Below are 19,521 nucleotides of genomic sequence, written 5' to 3' on the forward strand. Positions count from 1 at the left end.
ATTCCTGTTGAGGTGTCCATTTACTTTTGGTAGCATAGTGTATTTAACCACTAGGGGAGCTCACTGCAAATACAGTATTTACCACTAGGGGGAGCTCCCTGCATACGGATTTATACAGGGATCACAGAACTCAAGCGAAGTTGTATGAATTTCCATGCAGGAAGCTCCCTCTAGTGGCCTGCGCTGGAAGTACACATGTAGTCATTCATTCCTTGGTGGTCAGTGGGGCTGGAGGAGCAGAGGGAAGGAATAGCAGAGCAGAAGCCTTCAGACTGGATATAAGGTGAGCAATGGACAGCCGCTAGGTGTGGGCATTAGTGCGCGCAGAGAAGCCGCTGCTGGCCGCTAACAGGCCGGGACATCAGGCTCATGGACTATGCACATCTCTCCCCTCCTCTCCGGTGATGTCCCCGGTGACACGCTGCCGGCGATACGTTACATAAGCGCTAGTGGGGGCAGTGCGCCGTAACGTCAGAGGGGAAGGGGCAGCAGGCAGTGCCAATCATCCCCAGCATCGGAGGACAGTCCTTGTGGAGGTGAGTGATGCCCCAGTGTGGCTCATCGGCAGCAGCGCCCACCTCCTAATCCCCGCCTCACCCCGGGCACACACGGCTCCGGTGCCCATTATTCCATATTAGGTGGGCAGAAGGTAAGGAGGCTGATGGGCAGGAAATCCAATCAGTGATGGGGCAGGTGGCGTCATGTGTTATATGGATGATTATTGTGTGCAGAGAATGCCACCTCCGCTGCTCTGCCAGGGTACTGCTGGGCATTGTGGCTAGTGCACGGATGTAGTCTCCCTCTATCATGCATGTGCATGTCTGCATCATGGGTACATACATCATACATGTGGGTGTGGTGCTGCCGGCAGGGCGCTTTAGAGCTTTTGTTGTATCAGCATTTTAGTCTGATTCGCATTTTCTCATTTTTTGGCTTTTGTAATATTGTTGTATTGTGCAAACATTGCCGGATCCACAACCTCCATCTTAGAAATGTTGCAGGCAGATAAATGTCCTTTGTAGGATGGAACTGAGACTTTACCTTGTACAGATGCCATGACATGGGCACAGGCTGGGATCACGGGAAGCATTTATTTGTTTGTGTTTTCTTAAAACATGTAGATGTTTGTTTTGACTTTGGAGGCTTTTATATAATAGATGTTTATAAATATGTATTACTAGGGAACAGCTGCCCGCTGCCCAGAGACTGGCATCAGATATAAAAGTGTTACTATATGCCCACAGCCTATTTCACTGGCATCCTATATACAAGTGCCTATGTGTGCCCACAGATCATAACACTGATATTGCTTGCAGAAATGTACATTGGTATTATACTGTATATAGAAGTGTTACTATGTGCCCGCGGATCACTACATTGGTATAGTGCAGAAGTACTTATTACTAGTACTATTTGCTCACAGTTCATTAGGTTGATATCAGTTAAAGAAGTGCTGCTATGTGCTCACTGATCGTTACCCGAGCCTGGTATCATATATGTGTTACTAAGTACCTATAGCTTATTGCACTGGCATCACATACAAAAGTGTTACTATCTCTCACTGAGAACAATCACACATATCTGCCCACATATCACAACATTGGTATTGTGTGCAGAATTGTTTATATGTGCCCACAGTTTATTAGATTGGTCATCATATATAAAAGTTCTACTATGTGCCCATTGATCATTACTCAGTCTGGTATCATATATGTGTTACTATGTGCCTATAGCTTATTGCAGTAGCATCACATATAAGTGTTATTATCTGCCCCCAACCTACTGCACTGCCATCATATATACAATTGCTACTACCGGTATGTATCCACATATCATTACACTGGTATAAGGTAAAGAATTATTAGATATGGCCCCAACGTGATACATTGGTATCATATAATGTAGAAATGTTACTATGTGCCCACATATCATTACTTAGTCTGGCATCATGTGTAGTTGTTAGTATGTGCCCAGAGTTTATTGTGTGGCATCATACATACTACTGTTACTGATATGATACTTGGTATCATATATGTGTTACTAAATACCTATAGCTTGTTGCACTGGCATCACATATAAAAAGTGTTACTATATGCCCACAGCCTATTTCACTGGCATCCTATATACAAGTGCTTATGTGTGCCCAAAGGTCATAACACTGGTATTGCTTGCAGAAATGTACATTGGTATTATACTGTATATAGAAGTGTTACTATGTGTCCGTAGATCACCACTTTGGTATCATATATGTGCCCACAGATCCTTAGATTGGTATAATGCAAAAGTACTTATCAGCCTAATGAACTGTGGGCAAATATATAAGTTAAAGGAGTGCTGCTATGTGCTCACTGATCATTACTCAAGTCAGGTATGATATATGTGTTACTAAGTACCTATTGGTTATTGCACTAGCATCACAAATAAAATTGTTACTATTTGCCCACATATCACAACATTGGTATTGTGTGCAGAAATGTATATGTGCCCATTGGTATTACACTGTATATAAAGATGGTACTATGTGCTGACAGATCCTTACATTGGTATTGTGTGCAGAATTGTTTATATGTGCCCACAGTTTATTAGATAGGTCATCATATGTAAAAGTGCTACTATGTGTCCATTGATCATTACTCAGTCTGGTATCATATATGTGTTACTATGTGCATATAGCTTATTGCAGTAGCATCACATATTAGTGTTACTATCTGCCCCCAACCTACTGCACTGCCATCATATATACAAATGCTACTATGTATCCACATATCATTACCCTGGTATAATGTAAAGAAGTATTAGATATGGCCCCAACGTGATACATTTGTATCATATAAAGTAGAAGTGTTACTATGTGCCCACATATCATTACTTAGTCTGGCATGATGTGTAGTTGTTAGTATGTGCCCAGAGTTTATTGAGTGGCATCATACATACTACTGTTACTGTATGCCCACAGATTATAACATTGGAATAATGTACAGAAGTGTTACTATGTGCCCACAGATTATTGCATTGGCATCATATATACAAGTGTTACTTTGTGACCACAGATTATTGCATTGGCATCATATATACAAGTGTTACTATGTGCCCACAGATTGTTGCATTGGCATCATATATACAAGTGTTACTTTGTGACCACAGATTATTACACTGATATTGTACATAGAAGTGTTCATATATGCCTACAGTACATCACATCAGTAACTCATATAGAAGCGTTGCTATGTTGCGATGGTTTGTACCCCTAGCAGTATATATAGAAGCATTACTGTATATATCCAGTTTTTTTGCCCTGGAATCGTATATGAAAGCATTTCTATGTGTCCACCGCTTATTACACTGGCATGATGTGTAAAAGTGATCATGTATGTGCGCAACTTCTTGCCTTGGTATTATATGTAGATGTGTTCCTGTGTGTTGCACAACTCATTACACTGGTAGTGTATATATAATAGTGTACGTCCACAACGTATTGCCCTGGCATTGTATGTAGACGTGTTCCAGAGCTCATTACACTGGCACCGTATATTGAAGTGCTCCTATCTGGCTGCTGCTTTTTACTCTGCAATTTTATCATTATGCATAAAAGTGTTATCCATCCTGCACCTTATTAGACTGGCATTATGTATAGCCTGGCATTGTATATTGAAGTATTTCTACATGCCCACAGCTTTTTACACTGGAATTCTTTAATTGTATATAGAAGTGCTCCTACGTCACAATGTAATAAATTGTCAGCGGATATAGAAGTGTTCCTGTGTCCACAGCTTATTACACTGGCATTGTATATATAGCATATAGACACGTTACAGGTGGAATATAACTAACTGGTACTATTACTAAGACATCTTACTATCCCAATTTCCCATGTGATGTAGTAATTTTTGGAGTATTATGTGGTATTCATGCAGTATTACAAAGAATGAAGGGGGTAGTAGTCATTGAAGCGCTTCGTAAGCCCATTTTTGAATAACATGTTGCCTTGACAAGTGAATGTCTAAAACTGAGCCGCCTTTCCAGGTAGTACTCCAGAGGAGGAGGAGAACTGAGAAATACTAGATTTACCCTTCGTGGCTGCAACTTGCCCTCGCAATAATAGCTAATGGGGGTGGGCTTTCAGAAGCCGGTCCTGCAGTAATCAGCTGATCACTATGATGGATTTATTTTCACAAGGAGTTTTCATGATAAGACAGTCCCTTTAATATGTCCGATTCTCTTAAAAGAAGCACTTAACAGTTTTCCCATGCTTATTACTGCATGAAAAATGCAATTAGAATTTTTACTCTTGGCTTTCAATGGCCACTGGTTTCCCCGATTGAACTTACATGTGGCTGTAACGAGACACAGTTGCGGAGATAGAAACAAAACAGGCAGACCTAAAAATTGAGCAGTTTTTTTCCACATGACGAGAGCATGATTTTTTAAAATATTTTTTTTCTCTTCATTAACTTTTTTGTTTCCATTTTTTGCTTTTCTGAGAAAAAAAACGGCGAAAAATGGCAATGCACACGGCTGGATTTGCATTGCGGAATCCGGAGCGGGCATCCGCCTCCGGATTCCGCAGCAAATACCTGCCATAAGCATGCAATGTACAAGCAGGTTTTCATGCACATGAGTGGAAAGCAATTGCGATTTTCCGCTTGTGGGATGAAAAATCGCAGCATGCTCTATTTTGAGCTGGACTCCGTGCGGACAGCTTCTATTAAAGTCAGTGGAAGCCATCCTACCTGCCGCCCTTCCAAAATCGTCATTGCGGAAAGGCTGCGTGATCCGCGTCATCACCTAATGATGGCGTGGCATTATCTGTACTGCGCATGTGCGCCAGGACGCTGGCCAGCAAATCCGCAGCACAGAAGAAAAAGAATCCAGACAGGTACTCGGGGGTCACCGGCTGGGCACAGGGTCGGATTCCACTGCGGGATCCCGCCTGGGGAAACCGACCTGGCCGTGTGTATACAGCTAAGAAGTGTTTCTCAACTCCTGACAGTAAGGAATTCAAGCAGGTTAAAATGTATTTAACTGTTTTTATTAAATAGAACTAAATAAACACCATAAACATACAAATACATACAAATGATTATTCTGACAGAGATACCTTCATAAAAGAAAAGAACAGGAGTTCAGAAGTGCATCATCTTCTGCTCCTAGATAAATGGGGTTGAGTAAAGGTCCATTTACACGCAAAGATGATCGCTCAAAAACAGATCAGAAACTGACAGTTTTGAGCGATCATTTTGCATTAGGTACTAATTGGCTAATCCGCCCATAAGTAGCTAACAGTTGCTTCACTTGAATGTATTTAGAGAACAGCAGGGGATTTGTTCTCTAAACACATCGCTTTTGTTCTGCGGTGGGCAGCAGACTACATACAATGCTATCAGTGCTGCCTGCGGAGAACACAGCATGCCGTCCCTCTTATCCGCGACAATGGCTTCTATGCTGAGTTGAACTCAGCGATGGACGAAGAGTGCACAGTAAGTGCATGAAGGACGCACATTTACACGCAACAGCTATTGCTCAAAAGCCGTTGTTTGGACAAATTTTGAGCGATAGTCGTTGCGTGTAAATCAGCCTTAAAATAATACAAAGTAACAAATTAACCAAGTTAGCAAAATAGAAGAACCAGAGAAAAAAGTATGGGAGAGCCAGAGGAGAAAGGTGGTTTGGGGGTGGGTTGGGAGATGGTTGCCCTGTGACCCGCTAATATGCTTACTTGTTATTTAACTCAATGGGTCACCTTTGTTTCTCCATTTAGGTACCATGTTGTGTGGCAAAAGATAAAGCTCTCCTAGATCTCAAAGAATCTCTCAACCCTGGATTCTTTAAGAATAGAGTATGTCACACAGTCCATCCTGAAGAGGAAGGACAGCTTATCCCAAAATAATCTGCAGGGCGGCGTGATCCACTCCTGCAAGGATGGCTTTTCTTGCTGCTATGAATACCAAGTATAGTAGTTTTCTAGATTTCCAGCTACATCTATAGTTTAGGATTAACCATCGGGAAGGTCCTCTTTGAACATAAAAAGACACAAAGTTAGGGTCTGTTTAGACTTGCCGATTTGTTGTTTGAACACGTGAACAATGTCAGAGTTCGTTCATGATACATCATTGGCTAGTTAAAATCAGAAATAGTTCAGTCCTTCACTTTTGTATGAGTAAATAAAACCGCCTGAACAATTAGTATTTAAACCGAATAATTATTGAATGTGTCAACTATGATTTTTATGCTTGCATAAAATGAACGATAAATGAAAAGCGAACGATTTATTGTCCATTTTTGCTCCTTTGAACGATATTTTAAATGATAACACTGTGCAACTCAATTTTTGTAACAGATAAGCAGACAGGTGGCTTATAGTAACTTTAGTGCGCTGAATTCAAATATAATATCCATTTTTTTCTACCACGTAAGGTTTTCCAGTTATGGGGAATAATGTAATCCAATTACCGTTATATTGTATTTTCTGGAAATCTGCCTATACAATTAATCCAGTAGGCTCGCCATTAACCTTACTTAATAAAAAAAATAACAACTTTTGTTGTTATTATGCAACTATTTTGCGATCACTGTTACACACTGCGCACTGACTGAACACTATAAGGGTAGGTTTATGTAACATATAGGGTATGTTTCCACTTGGCAGAAACACTGTGGATCATCCACCAGTAAGTTGTAATTAATGAGCTGTGTTTTTACAGGTCGTTGGTTAGACTAAATAAAAGAATCAAAATCTTAAAACAAATACATGTGTAGTATCGGTGCATCCATGAAAATCCGATCTATCAAAGTAACGCATTATTTACCCCCTAGTGTACCTTGTCCAAAAAAAAAATTAAGAACTGCAGAAATGCGTTTTTTTTGGTCCTTCTGTCTCCAAGAAAAAAATGCAATAAAAAGTGATCAAAAAGTCGTATGTATTCCAAAATGGTACTAACGCAAATTACAGGACATCCCGCAAGAAATGAGCCCTCACTCAACTACGTGGATGGAAAAATAAAAAAGTTATTGCACGCAGAAGATGGCAGCAGAAAATAATTAAAAAAAAAATTAAATGCCTTTGAAAAAAAATAAAATTAGTACAGCAAAAAAAAAACTACATATGTTTGGTAGCTTAGTAATCGTACTGATCCATAGAATAAAGTTATCATGTCATTGTTGTTGCAGTTTTTAGGCCGTAGAAACAAGACGCATCCAAAGATGGCAGAATTAAAAAAATTTTTGTTTACTCTACTTAAAAACTTTTTAATAGTTTTTCCGTACATTATATGGTACATTAAATAGCACCATTGTAAAATACAACTCGTCCCGCAAAAAACAAGCCCTCAGACAGCGACATCGATGGATAAATAAAGGAGTTATGATTTTTTAAAACAACAAAAACCAATATGCTTGGTCACTAAGGGGTTAAATAACTTGAAAATGAGACGTGCTGCTATTATTTAGTTTTACCAGTGTAATCAGCATGTTTTAATTTTACAGCAACATATCAATTACTTTCTGTTACGAAAATTTTAAAAAAATTTGTTGCACAGTGTTATTGTTCCGTGTAATACAGCCTTCAGTTAGATGACTTGTAATAAACTTCACCACTTGCTCCCAAAAAGTTTGGATCACTATACACCACGAAAGACAGTGAATTATATCTGAGGTTCAACATATTTAAAACTGTGGCCTGACTGAAACATTCCCATTTTGTACCCTCTGTATGAAGAGATATAGGATCTACAAAACAATCTTTAAGGTCATTTCCGTGTGCCGAGTTGATAGGAACGTTTTGAGTGAATACTCCATCTCAAAAAGATCTGGGTCCAGGCTGCAGGGCCTGCTGAAGTGGCATTATAATCTAGGGATGCATGAAAGTAGCGTACCAAGGCTGATGTTTGTCCCCTGCCGGTGATAAGTAGATTTATGGCTTCTAGGAATGTGATGTGCCATTCTTCCTCTAACAGTGTTTGTAAATATTTACTTATGAAACCAATGGTTTGTAGGCATATAAAAAGGGGGAGGGGGAGATTTGGGTGTTAATCTCTGAGCTCTTATATGGTGGTTAAACCAGCCATATTTTAACCCTTTCCAATCCAATTTGTATCCTGGTTTTCCTAAGGGGCTTACTCTTTTTCTGCCATTATACAACGACGCTATATCCTGGCTAAAGCCAGTACTGCATGAGGTGACACGTTGGATAGGCTCCGACAGCAGAGTGTCTGGCAATATACAGTAAGAGAACCCCGACGGACATCTTCCAACATCGGAGCTGTAGAGCCTTAAATCATAATGTCTTAAGACGTCAGGCAGTGGATTGGAAAGGGTAAAGGAGATCACAACATAATCTTACTTCATCGGTAATTGACAAAGGTTTTTCCAAAGGGGTTCTATCACTACATGACCTCGTCCGATTTCATTTATTGTACTAGTCAGATGTTTCATTGTAGTGAGCGGGATTTATGGCATCCTCCCCCATGGCCTTCAACGGGGGGCACTGGGGCTGCATCGCTGAATGTTGACCCACCGGATCCAATTTTTTCTTCATTTTAAAGGCGTATAACATTTTTCTTAACCCTGGAAACCCCCTTTCAGTGTCCCTGGGTTCCTGCTAAATTGGATAATAAATCCCAAAGAAAGCACAGAGCTCACCAACATCCAGCCAATAATCCACAGAGTGCCCAGACAGCTTCCGGTAATCTGCCAAGGGAACATAGAAGATAGGAAAATTATTCACCTCTGCAATAAACTTATTTTTTCTTTATTATAGTATTAAAATAGTACACAAAAGTCCAAAATATGTTAATGCTACAATAAAGATGATATCATTTCATCTTACTGAGGTGTCGGACTTATTAATCGTCTAATAAGGGCCCAAATAGATACTGATGAAGTTACTTCCACCAGATGTGGAGATGGTCCCACGTCAAAAATGTTAGATGGTTGGTTTCCTATTAATTGAGAGAAAATCATTACTGGTAATTACTTACACTTTCCAAAACATCCCCATGTTCTACGTTAAATGGGTTTATACGCATATAGTTAATATGCTGCCCAGTTAGCAGTACATATCCTTTATGTACTATGTACAATAGCTACCTGCCTACCACTGAGGCTAGTTGCTGCCATTTTTTTTAAATTTTGTTCCTGAAAAATCTTTTCTGGGGGAAACTGGGCTTATCTTTTCTAACCTAGTGATAGGATCGTCTATCTCCTCTGAGTGAATGCAGGGTATCTCCCCACCTTGGGACTTACCTCTCAATCTTCAATCCTGCAGTTTTATTTTCTGTCAGGAAGCGGACTTATTTGTTCTCATTAGTTGGCAGAACAGTCCACTTTCCTTCTATTTAAAGAGGGGTGAGTCTCGTTTTCGGGACTTACCGATCTCTTTATAGCTGACTTATTGATCCATAATTGATGGTTCCTGATGAGGCTGCGTTTATCGTAGCGGAAACGCGTCAAACCCAGTTAAGCATTTTTCAGCAGTTGATGCACTGCACTCTGTGGCCATACATTGGCTTATAAGAACGCCATGTTGAGCCATAACGATTGACGATTGTCAGCTTTAAATTTTTCTCTTCTTCGACTAGCCTTAAAAAGTGTATCTCATTCCATCCAAGAGACACAACCACGGCCTGCTGATGAAATTAACAGCATTTATCTTCATTGAATAGCTGTACTATCTGTTCACTATGATGGGAACAATCTAGCTAGTTCCACTGAGCCAAACTTAAATAATCTGTCTCAAGTTGTATACGATATTAAACTTGAGAAGTATCGGGATTTCCTGATTTCCCGATACTGTGTAACTATACACTTTTTTCAAGGGTGGCTCATTGGCTGTTCTTTCCCCAGAAGTTGCTAGGGGTTAGACATTTTAACATTTTTTGTTTGTGTGTCTGTAAGCTAGGACTTTGACTAAACAGAATCCTTTTTATGTAAGACTGTAATTAAAAGTTACGTTTTAGAGTTACCTGAGAACCCTCACTGTGACGAAAGGAACAATTCAAATTTGAACGATCCATCAATTTTTATTTTTATTTTATTTATTTTATTTTTTTTTCTCTCCTTTACTTCTTTGAACGATAATTGGTCCGTGTAAACATACCCCAAGTCAAAGTTTACCAAGTGTTAGCCAAAAAAGTTGGTATGTATTATATATAGTGCAGCCAGAAATGCTTGCTTCTTTCTGGTCTTTTGTTCCGTCTGTTGCTTTCTGTAAATGTACATTTTCTCACTCCACGCTTAATAAGTGTGCAGGCTCTTCCTGGTGTGATGTCAGTGCTGTGCTGTGTACTCTGATTCCCTCTCCTGCTGCTCCCTCTACCCTCTCACAGCATACAGTCTCACCTAAGGGTTGAAGTAGGAAGGCAGCAGTAGAACTCCTTCTTCCCCCTCTTTTGTCTAGTGTTAACTGCTTCTTACTGAAAATGTGCTTGGTGACTAGGGGTGCTTTCACAGGGGCCAGAATTATCCCGCATTACGCACCCAAAGCCGCACCTCATCCACCGTTGCAGTTTCCACACCAAAATCTGCATGTCTCATTGCGGATTTTGATACCTAATTGGCAGTAGAATTAAACTCATTTTTAATTCCACTTGAAAATCCACAGCTGTGTGGATTTTGGTGTGGAATTTACCTAAATTTGCGGCGCGTCCTGCAGGCTAATTTCGTCCATGTGAAAGTACCTTTAGGATGTTTCTGAACATATACAGGAAGGAAAAGGTGGACTGGAAGATGAGAAAGATGGCACTTTCCCCTAATAGGATATATTGTAATGCTTTGTGCATTTACATGTACAAATAAGTGAAAAAATAAGACTATAGGTATGTTTTCAAGAAAGACAGGGACAGTTTAGGAGCAACATATATAAATTAGTTACCAAACTGTGACCAATACTTTCTGAATATGCTATGTCTTCATTCTACCGACTTCTAGAAAAATACAAATCAACAGTGCAGTATTTCTGTTGGAAACTACAGCAGATCTCAGTTCTGTCTACATTTGCTGTGTATAGTAGTAGTGAACATATACACCGAATGGTGGCTTTCTTACAGACACCCATCATTGGTCTTCTTGACTGCAGCAATTCAGGTTGGCATAGAATCCACTAGGTCATGAAATCATTCTTCCGGAGTTGGCCCATGTGGACAGGAAGTTTTTTGCTGTTTCCACAAATTGGATGGATGTACAGACATTCTCTGAGCAGCTCACAGAAAGGGTTCATCAATTCATGCTGCTCATGCCAAATTCTGACCTCCCATCAGCATGGTGCAACAGAAATCTGGATTCCTCTATTCAGTTGATGTTTTTCTACTGCTCAGTAATCCAATTTTTGCACTTTTTTGCCCACTGGAGTCTTGCCTTTGTTTCTCTTACCAATGGCGCTGCAACTGGTCATCTACTAGTCCATCCGTGCTAAGGAGTGAGAAGTTGTGCATTCAGTCACATTAGTTGGAGCACCAGTGTTATATTTAGCTGTCCACCACCTGTTTGTCAGAACGATTCCTCCTCTGACCCCTTTCATCGACGAATTGTTAACTCCCACAGCATCCCTTTTCGCTGGATGTTTTTCCTCAATCACACCATTCTTTGTATACTGTTCATACCATCAGATGAGAAAACCCAACAAGGTGGGCAGAGTATGAAATCCTGGCCCCCGGATAGGTTAGCACTAGAGATGAGCGAACGTGTTCTTCCGAGCTTGATATGCGTGCGAATATTAGGGTGTTCGTGATGTTCGTTATTCGTAACGAACACCATGCGGTGTTCAGGTTACTTTCACTTCCTTCCCTGAGACGTTAGCACGCTTTTCTGGCCAATTGAAAGACAGGGAAGGCATTACAACTTCCCCCTGTGACGTTCAAGCCCTATACCACCCCCCTGCTGTGAGTGGCTGGGAAGATCAGGTGTCACCCGAACATAAAAGTCGGCCCCTCCCGCGGCTCGCCTCAGATGCCGTGTGAGTTAGATGAGGGACAGTGCTGTTTGTACCGGAGCTGCTGTAGGGAAAGAATTGGTAGTTAGTGTAGGCTTCAAGACCCCCCAAAGGTCCTTATTAGGGCCACTGATAGCTGTGTGTTGGCTGCTGTTAGCAGTGGCAATTTTTTTTTTCTCAAAATCGCCTCTGCAGAGCGTTGCACCCGGCATTAGGGACAGAAGTGCTGCATAGGCAGGGAGAGTGTTAGGAGTGAGTGTAGCCTTCAAGAACCTCAACGGTCCTTTCTAGGGCCATATTTAACCGTGTGCAGTACTGTGCTGGCTGCTGTTAGCTGTGCTGCATTTTTTTTTACTTCTCAAAATCGCCTCTGCAGAGCATTGCACCCTCCATTGATACTGCAGGGAAAGAATTGTGTAGGCAGGGCCACAACACAGTTATTATTCATTGAATATACGCAGTGCTGCCTTTTGGTGGAAAAAAATGGAAAATATTTCTATTTGTCCTGCCTCTGTCCGTCCTAAGGGCGGTGGACACGTGTCGGCTGCGTGTGCAACCTTTAAAAATCAGACGCACCCAGCTACGGTTTACTGCTGGCTTCGCCATTTGCTTTCCTTAATTGGGAAAAAAAATACCTGCTCTGCCAGAGTTAATAACTCTGCTACCCTCACGTTCTATGACACATTAGCAGGGACACAGCACAGTTATTAAACTTCTCATGTTCATTGAATATACGCAGTGCTGCCTTTTGGTGGAAAAAAACGGAAAATATTTCTATTTGTCCTGCCTCTGTCCGTCCTAAGGGCGGTGGACACGTGTCGGCTGCGTGTGCAACCTTTAAAAATCAGACGCACCCAGCTACGGTTTACTGCTGGCTTCGCCATTTGCTTTCCTTAATTGGGAAAAAAAATACCTGCTCTGCCAGAGTTAATAACTCTGCTACCCTCACGTTCTGTGACACATTAGCAGGGACACAGCACAGTTATTAAACTTCTCATGTTCATTGAATATACGCAGTGCTGCCTTTTGGTGCAAAAAAACGGAAAATATTTCTATTTGTCCTGCCTCTGTCCGTCCTAAGGGCGGTGGACACGTGTCGGCTGCGTGTGCAACCTTTAAAAATCAGACGCACCCAGCTACGGTTTACTGCTGGCTTCGCCATTTGCTTTCCTTAATTGGGAAAAAAAATACCTGCTCTGCCAGAGTTAATAACTCTGCTACCCTCACGTTCTGTGACACATTAGCAGGAAAACAGCACAGTTATTAAACTTAGATTATACATTCACTAGAGGCAGTGGGGCCTTTCGTTTTCAAAAAAGGGAAAAAATTATATTTGGCCTGCAGTCTTGCGCCAATTTATTAGCTGCCTGTGAAATCAAATCACTGGTAATACAGCATGCTGAGGGGTAGGGGTAGGCCTAGAGGACGTGGACGCGGCCGAGGAAGCGGAGGGCCAAGTCAGGGTGTGGGCACAGGCCGAGCTCCTGATCCAGGTGTGTCGCAGCCGACTGCTGCGCGATTAGGAGAGAGGCACGTTCCTGGCGTCCCCACATTCATCGCCCAATTAATGGGTCCACGCGGGAGACGGTTATTAGAAAATGAGCAGTGTGAGCAGGTCCTGTCCTGGATGGCAGAAAGTGCTTCGAGCAACCTATCGTCAACCCGCAGTTCTGCGCCGTCCACTGCTGCAAATCCGAATCCTCTGTCTGCTGCTCCTCCTTCCTCCCAGCCTCCTCACTCCACTACAATGACACCTGCTCAGGAGCGGGAACACTCCCAGGAACTGTTCTCGGGCCCCTGCTTAGATTGGGCAGCAGCGGTTCCTCTCCCACCAGAGGAGTTTATCGTCACTGATGCCCAACCATTCGAAAGTTCCCGGGGTCCGGGGGAAGAGGCTGGGGACTTCCGCCAACTGTCTCAACAACTTTCTGTGGGTGAGGAGGACGATGACGATCAGACACAGTTGTCTTGCAGTGAGGTAGTAGTAAGGGCAGTAAGTCCGAGGGAGCAGCGCACAGGGGATTCGGAGGAAGAGCAGCAGGACGATGAGGTGACTGACCCCACCTGGTGTGCAACGCTTACTCAGGAGGACAGGTCTTCAGAGGGGGAGTCAAGGGCATCAGCAGGGCAGGTTGCAAGAGGCAGTGCGGTGGCCAGGGGTAGAGGCAGGGCCAGACCGAATAATCCACCAAGTGTTTCCCAAAGCGCCCCCTCGCGCCATGCCACCCTGCAGAGGCCGAGGTGCTCTAAGGTCTGGCAGTTTTTCACAGAGACGCCTGACGACCGACGAACAGTGGTGTGCAACCTTTGTCGCGCAAAGCTCAGCCGGGGAGCCAACACCAACAGCCTCACCACCACCACCATGCGCAGACATATGATGGCCAAGCACCCCACAAGGTGGAACGAAGGCCGTTCAGCGCCTCCGGTTTGCACCCCTGCCTCTCCCCCTGTGCCCCAACCTGCCACTGAGATGCAACCCCCCTCTCAGGACACAGGCACTACCGTCTCCTGGCCTGCACCCGCACCCTCACCTCCGCTGTCCTCGGCCCCATCCAGCAGTGTAGTTCAGCGCACCGTCCAGCCGTCGCTTGCGCAACTGTTGGAGCGCAAGCGCAAGTACGCCGCCACGCACCCGCACGCTCAAACGTTAACCGTCCGCATAGCAAAATTCATCAGCCTTGAGATGCTGCCGTATAGGGTTGTGGAAACGGAGTCCTTCAAAAGTATCATGGAGGCGGCGGCCCCGCGCTACTCAGTTCCCAGTCGCCACTACTTTTCCCGATGTGCCGTCCCAGCCCTGCACGACCACGTCTCCCGCAACATTGTACGCGCCCTCACCAACGCGGTTACTGCCACGGTCCACTTAACTACGGACACGTGGACAAGCACAGGCGGGCAGGGCCACTACATCTCCCTGACGGCACATTGGGTGAATTTAGTGGAGGCTGGGACAGAGTCAGAGCCCGGGACCGCTCACGTCCTACCCACCCCCAGAATTGCGGGCCCCAGCTCGGTGGTGGTATCTGCGGAGGTGTAGGCTTCCTCCACTAAAGCACCCTCCTCCTCCTCCTCTGTCTCGCAATCAAGATGTGTTAGCAGCAGCATGTCGCCAGCAGTCGGTGTCGCGCGGTGTGGCAGCACAGCGGTGGGCAAGCGTCAGCAGGCCGTGCTGAAACTACTCAGCTTAGGCGATAAGAGGCACACGGCCCACGAACTGCTGCAGGGTCTGACACAGCAGACCGACCGCTGGCTTGCGCCGCTGAGCCTCCAACCGGGCATGGTCGTGTGTGACAACGGCCGTAACCTGGTGGCGGCTCTGCAGCTCGGCAGCCTCACGCACGTGCCATGCCTGGCCCACGTCTTTAATTTGGTGGTTCAGCGCTTTCTGAAAAGCTACCCACGCTTGTCAGACCTGCTCATAAAGGTGCGCCGGCTCTGCGCACATTTCCGCAAGTCCCACACGGACGCTGCCACCCTGCGCACCCTGCAACATCACTTTAAGCTGCCAGTGCACCGACTGCTGTGCGACGTGCCCACACGGTGGAACTCTACGCTCCACATGTTGGCCAGGCTCTATGAACAGCGTAGAGCTATAGTGGAATACCAACTCCAACATGGGCGGCGCAGTGGGAGTCAGCCTCCTCAATTCCTTTCAGAAGAGTGGGCCTGGTTGGCAGACATCTGCCATGTCCTTGGTAATTTTGAGGAGTCTACCCAGGTGGTGAGCGGCGATGCTACAATCATTAGCGTCACCATTCCTCTGCTATGCATCTTGAGAAATTCCCTGCAAACCATAAAGGCAGCTGCTTTGCGCTCGGAAACGGGGGCGGGGGAAGACAGTATGCCGCTGGATAGTCAGGGCACCCTCCTGTCTATTTCTCAGCGCGTACAGGAGGAGGAGGAGGAGCATGAGGAGGATGAGGAGGAGGGGGAAGAGACAGCTTGGCCCGCTGCTGACGGTACACCGGCTGATTGCCTGTCATCCTTTCAGCGTGTATGGCCTGAGGAGGAGGAGGAGGAGGAGGATCCTGAAAGTGATCTTCCTAGTGAAGACAGACATGTGTTGCGTACAGGTACCCTGGCACACATGGCTGACTTCATGTTAGGATGCCTTTCTCGTGACCCTCGCGTTGCACGCATTCTGGCCACGACGGATTACTGGGTGTACACACTGCTCGATCCACGGTATAAGGAGAACCTGCCCACTCTGATTCCCGAAGAGGAAAGGGGTTCGAGAGTGTTGCTATACCACAGGACCCTTGCGGACAAGCTGATGGTAAAATTCCCAGCCGACAGCGCTAGTGGCAGAAGGCGCAGTACCGAGGGCAAGGTAGCAGGGGAGGTGCGAAGATCGAGCAGCATGTACATCCCAGGCAGTGCAACAGTCTTTAAGGGCCTGGCCAGCTTTATGGCTCCCCACCAAGACTGTGTCACCGCTCCCCAGTCAAGGCTGAGTCGGCGGGAGCACTGTAAAAGGATGGTGAGGGAGTACGTAGCCGATCGCACGACCATCCTCGGTGACGCCTCTGCCCCCTACAACTACTGGGTGTCGAAGCTGGACACGTGGCCTGAACTCGCGCTGTATGCCCTGGAGGTGCTTGCTTGTCCTGCGGCTAGCGTCTTGTCGGAGAGGGTGTTTAGTGCGGCTGGGGGAATCATCACAGATAAGCGTAGCCGCTTGTCAACCGACAGTGCCGACAGGCTAACACTCATCAAGATGAACAAAGGCTGGATTTCCCCAGACTTCTGTTCTCCACCAGCGGACAGCAGCGATACGTAAGCAATACGTAGGCTGCACCCGCGGATGGAAGCTACGTTCTCTCTCACCATCCAAAACGGGGACATTTCTGCTTCATCAATCTGTGTCTAATATTCCTCCTCCTCCTCCTGCTCCTCCTCCTGAAACCTCACGTAATCACGCTGAACGGGCAATTTTTCTTAGGGCCACAAGGCTCACTCAAATAATTTTTCTGAACAATTTTTATAAGTTTCAATGCGCTTAAAAGCGTTGGAACTTTAACTTGAACCAATTTTTCGTTACACTGGGCTGCCTCCAGGCCTAGTTACCACTTAAGCCACATTAACCATTAATGGGTTTCACCTGCCCTCTTGGCTGGCCATGGCCAATTTTTCTGATGTACATTAGTACTGTTGATACTGCAATTTTTGTGGGCCCTCGCCTACAGTGTAATCAAATTAATTTTTAGCCCACCTGCATTAAGCGCGACATTACTACCTCAGCTGTGTTGGGCAATGCAATGGGATATTTCTATGTACCGCCGGTGGCTTCCTGGCACCCACCCATGCTGTGGGTCCACAGGGAATTATAAATGCATCTGTTTCCACTTATAAAGAAACCCAGTCTGACTGGGGCATGCAGTGTGGGCCGAAACCCACCTGCATTAAGCCTTTCCAGTCCACTGTCTGACCTGTGAAGACATTAGGGTTTAAGGCTGTACAGCTCCGTTGTTGGTAGACGTCCGTCGGGGTTCTCTTACTGTATATTGCCAGCCTCTCTGCTGTCGGAGCCTATCCTACGTGTCAGCTCATGCAGTACTGGCTTTAGCCAGCATATAGCGCCGTTGTATAACAGCAGAAAAAGAGTAAGCCCCCTAGGAAAACCATATACAAATTGGATTGGAAAGGGTTAAGCACAACATTACTACCTCAGCTGTGTTGGGCAATGCAATGGGATATTTCTGTGTACCGCCGGTGGCTTCCTGGCACCCTCCCATGCTGTAGGTGCACACGGAGTTTTTACTACATCTGTACACTTATAAAGAACCCCAGTCAGACTGGGGCATGCAGTGTGGGCCGAAGCCCACCTGCATTAAGCACGACATTACTACCTCAGCTGTGTTGGGCAATGCAATGGGATATTTCTGTGTACCGCCGGTGGGTTCCAGGGAGCCACCCCTACTGTGGGTCGACAGGGACTTCACAATAGGGAGTTGTACCTGCCTGTGTCTATGAATTAAAAAGCCCGGTCTGACTGGGGCATGCAGACACCTTGACAGAATGAATAGTGTGTGGCACATAGGTTCCCCATTGCTATGCCCACGTGTGCAGCTCCTGATGGCGGTGGCACAGGATTCAATTTCTCATTGCTTCTGTACAGCATTGTGGGCTATCGCTCCGCCACTTTTAAAGAGGGTCGCTGCCTAGCCGTGCCAACCTCTGCAGTGTGTGCCTGCGGTCCCTCGTCATGGCAGACGCACTTCTAAATAGACATGAGCGTGGTGTGGCATGAGGGCAGCTGAAGGCTGCCCAGGGACACTTTGGTGTGCGCTGTGGGGGGGAGGGGGGGCGGTTGGGCAGCATGTAACCCAGGAGAAGTGTCAGTGGAGTGTCATCCAGGCAGTGATTGTGCTTTGTTGGAGGTAGTGTGGTGCTTAGCAAAGGTATGCCATGCTAATCAGGGCTTTTCAGAAGTAAAAGTTGTTGGGAGGGGGGGGGGGGCCCACTCTTGCCGGTATTCTGGCTTAATAGTGGGACCTGTGAACTTGAGATGCAGCCCAACATGTAGCCCCTCGCCTGCCCTATCCGTTGCTGTGTCGTTCCCATCACTTTCTTGAATTGCCCAGATTTTCACACATGAAAACCTTAGCGAGCATCGGTGAAATACAAAAATGCTCTGATCGCCCATTGACTTCAATGGGGTTCGTTGTTCGAAACGAACCCTCGAACATCGCGGGAAGTTCGTTCCGAATAACGAACACCCGAACATTTTGGTGTTCGCTCATCTCTAGTTAGCACCGATGACCAGGCCTCATTTGCTTGTTTTTCTCACTCTTATATGGATTCACACAGAAATTGATCCATGGAAAGCTTGCTCCCTTGATTTTATGTTGTACTCTGGGATCACGGGGTATTACATACAGAGAAGCTCCAATCATGAGAGGGCCGGTGTCTGTAATAAAGTGGCCACTCAGTGTAGACTGAAGCTGCCACCAACACTTGCTATGCCAAATAACAGTTATCAAGAAAAAATTACAGGCGTATAACAAAAGTACCCGGATTGTATGTTATAGCATTCTTACTGGAACATTATGGGATAGCAAACATAGAGCAATAATAGACATGTCAGTCTTTTCTATAGTAATTGTATTCTGCGCTGTGGAGCTTCCACGCCTATTTTTAACATCAGGTCATTTGTGCAATAATCATATTCTAATGTGAAAGGACTTGAAACAATTTGTACGCTCGCTGAGCTTTATTTGTATGCAGTTTCCTAAATTTTCTTACAATTTTAATGTTTTCCTTAAAGGGGTTGTCTCGCGAAAGCAAGTGGGGTTAAGTACTTCTGTATGGCCATATTAATGCACTTTGTAATATACATCGTGCATTAAATATGAGCCATACAGAAGTTATTCACTTACCTGCTCCGTTGCTAGCGTCCCCGTCTCCATGGCTCCGTCTAATTTCGGTGTCTTCTTGCTTTTTTAGACGCGCTTGCGCAGATGGGTCTTTTCCCTTCGGCTCCGTTCGGCAGCATCGGCGTTTTGGCTCCGCCCCCTTGTACGCGTCATCGCGTAGCTCCGCCCCGTCACATGTGCCGATTCCAGCCTCCTGATTGGCTGGAATCGGCACATGTGACG

General features: G+C 45.1%; 1 protein-coding gene across 3 annotated transcripts in view; it reads left to right on the forward strand.

Moving 5' to 3' along the window:
* The first annotated feature begins 220 nt into the window (after window positions 1-220).
* The window catches only part of FAM169A (family with sequence similarity 169 member A), a 92,978-nt gene continuing 73,677 nt past the window's right edge, over window positions 221-19,521 (forward strand). Inside the window, exon 1 of one of the 3 annotated variants that reach the window (XM_066602890.1) lies at window positions 221-283. The gene's annotated coding sequence lies outside the window, so the exon portion shown is untranslated. The other 2 variants (XM_066602888.1, XM_066602889.1) reach the window with 2 other exon arrangements.

The sequence above is a fragment of the Eleutherodactylus coqui genome, chromosome 5 (assembly GCF_035609145.1).
Source record: "Eleutherodactylus coqui strain aEleCoq1 chromosome 5, aEleCoq1.hap1, whole genome shotgun sequence".
Lineage (NCBI taxonomy): Eukaryota > Metazoa > Chordata > Amphibia > Anura > Eleutherodactylidae > Eleutherodactylus > Eleutherodactylus coqui.